We start from the raw sequence: 10,949 nt of genomic DNA, 5'->3' as shown, positions 1-10,949 counted from the left end.
GCGGCTCGCATGGAAACTTCGTTCTTATTTCTGACCGATATGACGTCACTTTACGTCACCGGCTGTCACCTGGGCCCTCCCATACGGTTAACGTGGGGATTTCATTTCGCGTTTTTGAAATCTTTCGCGTTAACGTAGAAGAGTGGGACCGCGCGCGTTGTTCTTAGACGGCGGCTCGCATGGGGACTACGTTCTCATTTCTGACCGATATGACGTCACTTTACGTCACCGGCTGACAACTGGGCCCTCCCATGAGGTTAACGTGGGGATCTCGTTTCGCGTTTTTGAACACTTTCGCGTTGACGTAGAAGGCTGGGACTGAGCGCGTTGTTCTTAGACGGCTGCTCGCATGGGGACATTCAAGACCTTAACGGACCTCATACCATTTTGGGTCCGGTGATATCTTCGAGATTAGCTCCCTCTTACCAGCTATATGGAAGCGCGTTAAAAGTACGAACAGTCGCAAAAATTGGGCATAGTTTGACGCGTTAGTTGACGATGACCAGATATCATTCAAGGCACCCCAATGGGTGCTTCTTGTAGGGTTTAGAGTCCCCTAAAAGGGAAAATTGGTCCCAGCCTCGTCGGATTCAGGGATGCTGAGATAACTTCGATGGTGCATACTCCAGTTTTAGGCATTTTTCGCTGCATTTTAGAGTATAGAATAGCCTTATAGGCGAATGGAACCGGTGGTCGAATATAATTCCAGGCACCGCGAAGGGTGCTTCATGTAGGTCACCTAGAGCCCTTAATGTCAAGACCTTAACGGACCTCATACCATTTTTGGGTCCGGAGATATCTTCGAGATTAGCTCCCCCTGACCCGCTATATGGGAGCGCGTTCAAAGTACGAACAGTCGCAAAAAATGGACATACTTTGACGCGTTAGTTGACAGTGACCAGATATCATCCCAGGCACCCCAAGGAGTGCTTCTTGTAGGGTTTAGAGTCCCCTACAAGTGAAAATTAGTCCTAGCCTCGTCAGATGCAGGGATGCTGAGATAACTTCGAGGGTGCATTCCCCAGTTTTAGGCATTTTTCGCTGCATTTTAGAGTATAGAATAGCCTTATAGGCGAATGGAACAGGTGGTCGAATATAATTCCAGGCACCCCGAAGGGTGCTTCATTTAGGGAACCGAGAGCTCTAAATTTCAAGACATTAACGGACCTCATACCATTTTTGGGTCCGGAGATATCTTCGAGATTAGCTCCCTCTTACCAGCTATATGGGAGCGCGTTAAAAGTACGAAACGTCGCAGAAAATGGGCATACTTTGACGCGTTAGTTGACGATGACCAGATATCATCCCAGGCACCCCAAGGAGTGCTTCTTGTAGGGTTTAGAGTCCCCTAAAAGAGAAAATTGGTCCCAGCCTCGTCAGATGCAGGGATGCTGAGATAACTTCGATCGTGCATACCCCAGTTTTAGGCATTTTTCGCTGCATTTTAGAGTATAGAATAGCCTTTTAGGCGAATGGAATCGGTGGTCGAATTTAATTCCAGGCACCCCGAAGGGTGCTTCATGTAGGGCACCGAGAGCCCTAAATTTCAAGACCTTAACGGACCTCATACCATTTTTGGGTCCGGAGATATCTTCGAGATTAGCTCCCACTTACCAGCTAATACTTTGACGCGTTAGTTGACGGTGACCGGATATCATCCCAGGCACCCCAAGGGGTGCTTCTTGTTGGGTATAGAGTCCCTTAAAAGGGAAAATTGGTCCCAGCCTCGTCAGATGCAGGGATGCTGAGATAACTTCGATTGAGCATGCCCCAATTTTAGGCATTTTTCGCTGCATTTTAGAGTATAGAATAGCCTTATAGGCGAATGGAACCGGTGGTCGAATATAATTTCAGGCACCCCGAAGGGTGCTTCATGTAGGGCACCGAGAGCCCTAAATTTCAAGACGTTAACGGACCTCATACCATTTTTGGGTCCGGAAATATCTTCGAGATTAGCTCCACATTACCAGCTATATGGGAGCGCGTTAAAAGTACGAATAGTCGCAAAAAATGGGTATACTTTGACGCGTTAGTTGACATTGACCAGATATCATCCCAGGCACCCAAAGGGGTGCATCTTGTAGGGTTTAGAGTCCCCTAAAAGGGAAAATTAGTCCCAGCCTAGTCAGATGCAGGGATGCTGAGATACCTTCGATGGTGCATACCCCAGTTTTAGGCATTTCCGCTGCATTTTAGAGTTTAAAATGGCCTTATAGGCGAATGGAACCGGTGGTCGAATATAATTCCAGGCACCGCGAAGGGTGCTTCTTGTAGGGCACCGAGAGCCCTAAATTTCAAGACCTCAACGGACCTCATACCATTTTTGGGTCCGGAGATATCTGCGAGATTAGCTCCCCCTTACCTGCTATATTCGAGCCTGTTAAAAGTACGAACAGTCGCAAAAAATGGGCATACTTTGACGCGTTAGTTGACGATGACCAGATATCATCCCTGGCAACCCAATGGTTGCTTCATGTAGGGTTTAGAGTCCCCTAAAAGGTAAAATTTGTCCCAGCCTCGTCATATGCAGTGATGCTGAGATAACTTCGATGGTGCATACCCCAGTTTTAGGCATTTTTCGCTGCATTTTAGAGTATAGAATAGCTTTATAGGCGAATGGAAACGGAGGTCGAATATAATTCCAGGCACCCCAAATGGTCCTTCATGTAGGGCACCGAGAGCCCTAAATTTCAAGACCTTAACGGACCCCATACCATTTTTGGGTCCGGAGATATCTTCGAGATTAGCTCCCACTTACCAGCTATATGGGAGCGCGTTAAAAGTACGAAAAGTCGCAGAAAATGGGCATACTTTGACGCGTTAGTTGACGGTGACCAGATATCATTCCAGGCACCCCAAGGGGTGCTTCTTGTAGGGTTTGGAGTCCCCTAAAAGGGAAAAATTAGTCCCAGCCTCGTCAGATGCAGAGATGCTGAGATAACTTCGATTGTGCATACCCCAGTTTTAGGCATATTTCGCTGTATTTTAGAGTATAGAACAGCCTTATATGCGAATGGAACCGGTGGTCGAATATAATTCCAGGCACCCCGAAGGGTGCTTCATGTAGGGCACCAAGAGCCCTAAATTTTAAGACCTTAACGGACGTCATACCATTTTTAGGTCCGGAGATATCTTCGAGATCAGCTCCCCCTGACCAGCAATATGGGAGCGCGTTATAAGTACGAACAGTCGCAAAAAAATGGGCATACTTTGACGCGTTAGTTGACGGTGACCAGATATCACCCAGGCACCCCAAGGGGTGCTTTTTGTAGGGTTTAGAGGTCCCTAAAAGGGAAAATTGATCCCAGCCTCGTCAGATGCAGGGATGCTGAGATAACTTCGATGGTGCATACCCCAGTTTTAGGCATTATTCGCTGCATTTTAGAGTATATAATAGCCTTATATGCGAATGGAACCGGTGGTCGAATATAATTCCAGGCACCCCGAAGGGTGCTTCATGTAGGGCACCGAGAGCCCTAAATTTCAAGACCTTAACGGACCTCATACCATTTTTGGGTCCGGAGATATCTTCGAGATTAGCTCCCACTTACCAGCTATATGGAAGCGCGTTAAAAGTACGAAACGTCGCAGAAAATGGGCATACTTTGACGCGTTAGTTGACGATGACCAGATATCATCCAGGCACCTCAAGGAGTGCTTCTTGTAGGGTTTAGAGTCCCCTAAAAGGGAAAATTGCTCCCAGCCTCGTCAGTTGCAGGGATGCTGAGATAACTTCGATGGTGCATACCCCAGTTTTAGGCATTTTTCGCTGCATTTTAGAGTATAGAATAGCTTTATAGGCGAATGGAATCGGTGGTCGAATATAATTCCAGGCACCCCGAAGGGTGCTTCATGTAGGGCACCGAGAGCCCTAAATTTCAAGACCTTAACAGACCTCAAACCATTTATGGGTCTCGAGATATCATCGAGATTAGCTCCCCATTACCAGCTATATGGGAGCGCGTTAAAAGTACGAACAGTCGCAAAAATGGGCATACTTTGACGCGTTAGTTGACGGTGACCAGATATCTCCCAGGCACCCCCAGGGGTGCTTTTTATAGGGTTTAGAGTCCCCTAAATGGAACAATTAATCCCAGCCTCATCACGTGCAGGGATGCTGAGATATATTCGATCATGCATACCCCTGTTTTGGGCATTTTTCGCTGCATATTACAGTATAGAATAATCTTATAGGCAAACGGAGCCGGTGATCGAATATCATTCCACGCAACCCGACGGGTGCTTCTTGTAGGGCATCGAGAGCCCTAAATTTTAAGACCTTAGCGGACCTCATACCATTTTTGGTTACGGAGATATCTTCGAGATTAGCTCCCCCTTACAGGCTATATGTAAGCGCGCTAAAAGTACGAACAGTCGCGAAAATTGGCATACTTTGACGCGTTAGTTCCCGGTGACCAAATATTATCCCAGGCACCCCCAGGGGTGCTTCTTGTAGGAATTAAATATCCCTAAATGGCAAAATTGGTCCCAGCCTCATCACGTGCAGGGATGCTGAAATATCTTCGATCATGCATTCCCCTGGTTTGGGCATTTTTCGCTGCATATTACAGTATAGAATAACCTTATAGGGAAACGGAGCCGGTGATTGAATATCATTCCAGGCACCCCGAATGGAAGCTTCTTGTAGTTCATCACGAGCCCTAAAATTTAAGACTTAGCGGACCTCTTATAATTTTTGGTTACGGAGATATCTTCGAGATTAGCTCCCCCTTACAGGCTATATGGGAGCGCGCTTAAAGTACGAACAGTCGCGAAAATTGGCATACTTTGACGCGTTAGTTCCCGGTGACCAAATATCATCCCTGGCACCCCCGTAGTTCTTCTTGTAGGATATAGAGTCCCCTAAATGGCAAAATTGGTCCCTGCTTCATCATGTGCAGAGATGTTGAGGTATCTTCGATCATGCATAACCCTGTTTTGGGCATTTTTCGCTGCATATTACAGTAAAGAATAACATTATAGGCAAACGTAGCCGGTGATCGAATATCATTCCAGGCACCACGACGGGTGCTTCTTGTAGGGCATCCAGAACCCTAAATTTTAAGACCTTAGCGGACCTCATACCATTTTTGGTTACGGAGATATAACTTCGAGATTAGCTGCCCCTTACACGCTATATGGGAGCGCGCTAAAAGTACGAACAGTCGCGAAAATTGGCATACTTTGACGCGTTAGTTCCCGGTGACCAAATATCATCCCAGGCATTCCCAGGGGTGCTTCTTGTAGGGTTTAGAGTCCCCTAAATGGCAAAATTAATCCCAGCCTCATCACATGCAGGGATGCTGAGATATCTTCAATCATGCATACCCCTGTTTTGGGCATTTTTCGCTGCATATTACAGTAAAGAATAACCTTATAGGCAAACGGAGCTGGTGATTGAATATCATTCCAGGCACCCCGATGGTTGCTTCTTGTAGGGCATCGAGAGCCCTAAATTTTAAAACCTTAGCGGACCTCATACCATTTTGGGTTACGGAGATATCTTCGAGATTAGCTCCCCCTTACAGGCTATATGGGAGCGCGCTAAAAGTACGAACAGTCGCGAAAATTGGCATACTTTGACGCGTTAGTTCCCGGTGACCAAATATCATCCCAGGCACCCCCAGGGGTGCTTCTTGTAGGGTTTAGAGTCCCCTAAATGGCAAACTGGTCCCAGCCTAATCACGTGCAGGGATGCTGAGATATCTTCGATCATGCATACCCCTGTTTTGGGCATTTTTCGCAGCATATTACAGTATAGAATAACCTTATAGGCAAACGGAGCCGGTGATCGAATATCATTCCAGGCACACCGACGGGTGATTCTTGAAGGGCATCGAGAGCCCTAAATTTTAAGACCTTAGCGGACCTCATACCATTTTTGGTTACGGAGATATCTTCGAGATTAGCTCCCCCTTACATGCTATATGGGAGCGCGCTAAAAGAACGAACAGTCGCGAAAATTGGCATACTTTGACGCGTTAGTTTCCGGTGACCAAATATCATCACAGGCACCCCCAGGGGTGCTTCTTGTAGGGTATAGAGTCCCCTAAATGGCAAAATTGGTCCCAGCCTCATCACGTGCAGGGATGCTGAGATATCTTCGATCATGCATACCCATATTTTGGGCATTTTTCGCTTCATATTACAGTATAGAATAACTTTATTGGCAAACGGAGCCGGTGATCGAATATCATTATAAGCACCCCGACGGGTGCTTCTTGTAGGGCATCGAGAACCCTAAATTTTAAGACCTTAGCGGACCTCATACCATTTTGGTTACGGAGATATCTTCGAGATTATCTCCCCATTACAGGCTATATGGGAGCGCGCTAAAAGTACGAACAGTCGCGAAAATTGGCATACTTTGACGCGTTAGTTCCCGGTGATCAAATATCATCCCAGGCACCCCCATGGGTGCTTCTTGTAGGATTTAGAGTCCCCTAAATGGCAAAATTAGTCCCAGACTCATCACGTGCAGGGATGCTGAGATATCTTTGATCATGCATACCCCTGTTTTGGGCATTTTTCGCTGCATATTACAGTATAGCATAACCTTATAGGCAAACGGAGCCGGTGACCGAATATCATTCCAGGCACACCGACGGGTGCTTCGTAAAGGGCATCGAGAGCCCTAAATTTTAAGACCTTAGCGGACCTCATACCATTTTTTGGTTACGGAGATATCTTCGAGATTAGCTCCCCCTTACACGCTATATGGGAGCGCGCTTAAAGTACGAACAGTCGCGAAAATTGGCATACTTTGACGCGTTAGTTCCCGGTGACCAAATATCATCCCAGGCACTACCAGGGGTGCTTCTTGTAGGATTTAGAGTCCCCTAAATGGCAAAATTAGTCCCAGCCTCATCACATGCAGGGATGCTGAGATATCTTCAATCATGCATAACCCTGTTTTGGGCATTTTTCGCTGCATATTACAGTATAGAATAACCTTATAGGCAAACGGAGCCGGTGATCGAATATCATTCCAGGCACCTCGACCGAAGCTTCTTGTAGGGCATCGAGAGCCCTAAATTTTAAGATTTTAGCGGACCTCATACCACTTTTGGCTACGGAGATATCTTCGAGATTAGCTCCCCCCCCCTTACAGGCTATATGGGAGCGCGCTAAAAGTACGAACAGTCGCGAAAATTTGCATACTTTGACGCGTTAGTTCCCGGTGACTAAATATCACCCCAGGCACGCCAGGGGTGCTTCTTGTAGGGTTTAGAGTCCCCTAAATGGCAAAATTGGTTCCAGCCTCATCACGTGCAGGGATGCTGAGATATCTTCGATCATGCATACCCCTGTTTTGGGCATTTTTCGCTGCATATTACAGTATAGAATAACCTTATAGGCAAACGGAGCCGGTGATCGAATATCATTCCAGGCACCCCGACGAGTGCTTCTTGTAGGGCATCGAGAGCCCTAAATTTTAAGACCTTAGCGGACCTCATACCATTTTTGGTTACGGAGATATCTTCGAGATTAGCTCCCCCTTACAGGCTATATGGGAGCGCGCTAAAAGTACGAACAGTCGCGAAAATCGGTATACTTTGATGCTTCAGTTCCCGGTGACCAAATATCATCCCAGGCACCCCAAGGGGTGCTTCTTGTAGGGTTTAGAGACCACTAAATGGCAAAATTCGTCCCAGCCTCACTACGTACACTGATACTGAGATATCTCCGATCATGCATACCTCTGTTTAGGGCATTTTTCGCTGCATATTACAGTATAAAATAACCTTATAGGCAAACAGAGCCGGTGATCGATTATCATTCCAGGCACCCCGACGAGTGCTTCTTGTAGGACATCGAGAGCCCTAAATTTTAAGACCTTAGCGGACCTCATACCATTTTGGGTTACGGAGATATCTTCGAGATTAGCTCCGCCTTACAGGCTATATGGGAGCGCTCTAAAAGTACGAACAGTCGCGAAAATTGGCACACTTTGACGCGTTAGTTCCCGGTGACCAAATATCATCCTAGGCACCCCCAGTGGTGCTTCTTGTAGGGTTTAGAATCACTTAAATGGCACAATTGGTCGCAGTCTCACTACGTGCAGTGATACTGAGATATCTTCGATCATGCATACCCCTGTTTTGGGCATTTTTCTCTGCATATTACAGTATAGAATAACTTTATAGGCAAACAGAACCGGTTATCGAATATTATACCAGCCACCCCGACGGGTGCTTCTTGTAGGGCATCGAGAGCCCTAACTTTTAAGACCTTAGCGGACCTCATACCATTTTTGATTACGGAGATATCTTCGAAATTAGCTCCCCCTTACAGGCTATATGGGAGCGCGCTAAAAGTACGAACAGTCGCGAAAATTGGCATATTTTGACGCGTTTGTTCCCGGTGACCAAATATCATCCCAGGCACCCCCAGTGGTGCTTCTTGTTGGGTTTAGAGACCCATAAATGGCAAATTTGGTCCCAGTCTCATTACGTGCAGGGATGCTGAGATATCTTCGATCATGCATACCCATATTTTGGGCATTTTTCGCTGCATATTACAGTATAGAATAACTTTATTGGCAAACGGAGCCGGTGATCGAATATCATTCTAAGCACCCCGACGGGTGCTTCTTGTAGGGCATCGAGAACCCTAAATTTTAAGACCTTAGCGGACCTCATACCATTTTTGGTTACGGAGATATCTTCGATATTAGCTCCCCCTTACAGGCTATATGGGAGCGCTCTAAATGCACGAACAGTCGCGAAAATTGGCATACTTTGACGCGTTAGTTCCCGGTGACCAAACATCATCCCAGGCACCCCCAGTGGTGCTTCTTGTAGGGTTTAGAGTCCCTTAAATGGCAAAATTGGTCGCAGTCTCACTACGTACACTGATACTGAGATATCTTCGATCATGCAAACCCCTGTTTTGGGCATTTTTCGCTGCATATTACAGTAGAGAATAACTTTGTAGGCAAACGTAACCGGTGATCGAATATCATTCCAGGCACCCCGACGGGTGCTTCTTGTAGGGCATCGAGAGCCCTAACTTTTAAGACCTTAGCGGACCTCATACCATTTTTGATTACGGAGATATCTTCGAGATTAGCTCCCCCTTACAGGCTATATGGGATCGCGCTAAAAGTACGAACAGTCGCGAAAATTGGCATATTTTGACGCGTTTGTTCCCGGTGACCAAATATCATCCCAGGCACCCCCAGTGGTGCTTCTTGTAGGGTTTAGAGACCCCTAAATGGCAAATTTGGTCCCAGTCTCATTACGTGCAGGGATGCTGAGATATCTTCGATCATGCATACCCATATTTTGGGCATTTTTCGCTGCATATTACAGTATAGAATAACTTTATTGGCAAACGGAGCCGGTGATCGAATATCATTCTAAGCACCCCGACGGGTGCTTCTTGTAGGGCATCGAGAACCCTAAATTTTAAGACCTTAGCGGACCTCATACCATTTTTGGTTACGGAGATATCTTCGAGATTAGCTCCCCCTTACAGGCTATATGGGAGCGCTCTAAATGCACGAACAGTCGCGAAAATTGGCATACTTTGACGCGTTAGTTCCCGGTGACCAAATATCATCCCAGGCACCCCCAGTGGTGCTTCTTGTAGGGTTTAGAGTCCCTTAAATGGCAAAATTGGTCGCAGTCTCACTACGTACACTGATACTGAGATATCTTCGATCATGCAAACCCCTGTTATGGGCATTTTTCGCTGCATATTACAGTATAGAATAACTTTGTAGGCAAACGTAACCGGTGATCGAATATCATTCCAGGCACCCCGACGGGTGCTTCTTGTAGGATATCGAGAGCCCTAAATTTAAAGACCTTAGCGGACCTCATACCATTTTTGGTTACGGAGATATCTTCGAGATTAGCTCCCCCTTACAGGCTATATGGGAGCACTCTAAAAGTACGAACAGTCGCGAAAATTGGCATATTTTGACGCGTTAATTCTCGGTGACCAAATATCATCTTAGGCACCCCCCAGGGGTGCTTCTTGTAGGGTTTAGAGACCCCTAAATGACAAATTTGGTCCCAGTTTCATCACGTGCAGGGATGCTGAGATATCTTCGATCATGCATACCCCTGTTTTGGGCATTTTTCGCTGCATATTACAGTATAGAATAACCTTATAGGCCCTCCCATACGGTTAACGTGGGGACCTCGTTTCCCGTTTTTGAACACTTTCGCGTTGACGTAGAATGCTGGGACCGCGCGCGTTGTTCTTAGACGGCGGCTCGCATGGCGACTACGTTCTTACTTCAGACCGATATGACGTCACTTTACGTCACCGGCTGTCACCTGGGCCCTCCCATACGGTTAACGTGGGGACCTCGTTTCCCGTTTTTGAACCCTTTCGCGTTGACGTAGAAGGCTGGGACCGCGCGCGTTGTTCTTAGACGGCGGCTCGCATGGCGACTACGTTCTTACTTCAGACCGATATGACGTCACTTTACGTCACCGGCTGTCACCTGGGCCCTCCCATACGGTTAACGTGGGGACCTCGTTTCGCGCTTTTGTACCCTTTCGCGTTGACGTAGAAGGCTGGGACCGGGCGCGTTGTTCTTAGACGGCGGCTCGCATGGCGACTACGTTCTTACTTCAGACCGATATGACGTCACTTTTCGTCACCGGCTGTCACCTGGCCCTCCCATACGGTTAACGTGGGGACCTCGTTTCCCGTTTTTGAACATTTTCGCGTTAACGTAGAAGGCTGGGACCGGGCGCGTTGTTCTTAGACGGCGGCTCGCATGGCGACTACGTTCTTACTTCAGACTGATATGACGTCACTTTACGTCACCGGCTGTCACCTGGGCCCTCCCATACGGTTAACGTGGGGACCTCGTTTCCCGTTTTTGAACACTTTCGCGTTGACGTAGAAGGCTGGAACCGCGCGCGTTGTTCTTAGACGGCGGCTCGCATGGCGACTACGTTCTTACTTCAGACCGATATGACGTCACT

This window comes from Mya arenaria, chromosome 14 (assembly GCF_026914265.1).
Source record: "Mya arenaria isolate MELC-2E11 chromosome 14, ASM2691426v1".
NCBI classification, from domain to species: Eukaryota; Metazoa; Mollusca; class Bivalvia; order Myida; family Myidae; genus Mya; species Mya arenaria.
Note: the sequence above shows the minus strand (reverse complement) of the source record.